The following is a 2163-nucleotide window of genomic DNA, read 5'->3' as shown; positions in this document are numbered from 1 at the left end:
AAATTGTGTGTACATTTAAAATTAAAAAATGTTTTTAAACTTAAAGGCATAGGGGGAAAAGAAATTATTTTAATCATAAGCTCGCAAAAAGTGTTAGACAATGATAGAATAATAAGAATCGTAATAAGAAATATATAGTAAGAAGAATTACATTCTAAGAAAAAATTTACTTGTTAATAAGTTCTTCGAATTCAATAAAGATGTTTTTTATTGTCTTTTATACTTTTTGCCAAACGCTTGAGAAAATTTCTCTTATTATCTCTGGAAAATTTGCGAATAATTTTCTTTTAAATACGGTCGTATATATTGCATGCTTAAATTTATATTAATAAATGCATGTGACGCATGAGAATAATTTTGTGTGGTGTTTAACACGTATTTCTTTCAGTGAATAAAATATAAATTTAAAGTACCCGTGTTAGTAGGAGGTGGCACTGCGAAAGCACGCAAGAGCTTACGAAGAACGCTTTAAATGCGTGAAGGGGCTACAGGGAATTCGTTCAATCTTATTAAAGATTGAAGGAAAATCTACAATAATAAAATAACAAAACTAAACTAACGAAACCAACGGAGTAACAATAAGATATTCAGACAAATACATTGAGTCTTCGTGTAAAAGCGCGATTTAAACCGCGATTGAGCCCATTCAGTATTTGTTAAATTTTCTCCGCGTTCCGATTATTTAAACTGCGTCGGAAATTTAGCCCCTTCATTATTGATTAAACATTTCTGCGTCCCGCTTATTTAAAATTATTTAAAACGCATCGGGGATTAAGTCTTATCTTTATTAATTAATAAAATTGTTACACTTTTCGCTCTTATTCGAACGACTGCCTTTCCTTGACGTTTAATCGATCTCTATCTTATGTACGTAATTAATAAAATAATTTTAAAATCCTTTTTCGCGCTTGATTATTTGATCGCGACGGCCACGTTTCTTGGGCGCCTAATCAATTCTATCTTACGCACGTTAATTAATAAAATAATTTTAAACTATGTTTTCGCGTTTGATTATTCGCGCTGGCCGCGTTTTTTCGGCGCCTAATCAAACTCTATCTTACGCACGTTTATTAATAAAATAATTTTAAACTATGTTTTCGCGCTCGATTATTCGCGACGGCAGCGTTTCTTCGGCGCTTAATCCAAATCTATTTTATACTAACGTACAGGACTCTCGGTGTTCATTTTTGTGACAGCTATCGTGCAGCTGATCGCCGGCGATATCCCACCCCCCAATAGGTATGACCTTGACGTAGTGAGGTGGCTCAGAACCCTGAGGATTTTAAAATCTAGGGAAGCTAACTGGTATCCATATTTTTAATTTAATTGTATTGTGTAGTAAAAAATTAAATTACGATTGTATCCGTGATAACTGCGTTATTTCAACCGCGTTATATGCTAATATCAGAAACAAAAAACGAAGTAATTGCGGATTGCGACTTGTGGCAATGCTGTATTAAGAAAGTGCAGAATTAAGAGAAAGTCGCAAATTAAGACTTTTTTTAGTAAGGAAAAAGGATTTTGTAATCTACATGCGCGATCGTAATTACTTCGTTTTTTTTTGTTATTAGCATATAATGCAGTTGAAATAACATGGTTAACGCGGATAAATCATTGGCATCGGGCATCGGCGTCAAAAACCTTGAGATAAATATATATAATGTTTTATCGATATAAAATAATGTGAAATGTTAATCATTTTATGCACGTCTTTCATGAATTTTATGTTTTTTTGTTACAGTATCGCCTATTCAATCCTGAGAGGAGGAGGAGGTCTGGCAGAGGCATCGGGCATCGGCGGAGCAACCTTGGGGTAAATATAACTTTTATCCATATAAAATAGATTTTTCGCATTTATTTGCATTTACCTCAGTAAAAACAGTTAAAAAGAAAGAGACCGACTTAAACATTTTATAAAAGCTTATTTTTAGAAAATTTGTTATTGGAAAATAGATTACATTAAAGTAAATAATCATTAAAAAAATAAATTAAAAGTTCCACGATTATTATAATATAATCTATTTTCCAATAAAAAATTTTCTAAGAATAAGCTTTTTCAAAATGTTTAAATCGGTGTCACTTTCTTTTTAACTATTTTTACTGAAATAAAACGATATAAAAATTATCTTTTGAAATTTAAGCATAGATCGGAAGAGCACACGT

The sequence above is a fragment of the Wasmannia auropunctata genome, unplaced genomic scaffold (genome assembly GCF_000956235.1).
Source record: "Wasmannia auropunctata unplaced genomic scaffold, wasmannia.A_1.0 LD336088.1, whole genome shotgun sequence".
Lineage (NCBI taxonomy): Eukaryota > Metazoa > Arthropoda > Insecta > Hymenoptera > Formicidae > Wasmannia > Wasmannia auropunctata.
This window is presented reverse-complemented; position numbering follows the sequence as displayed.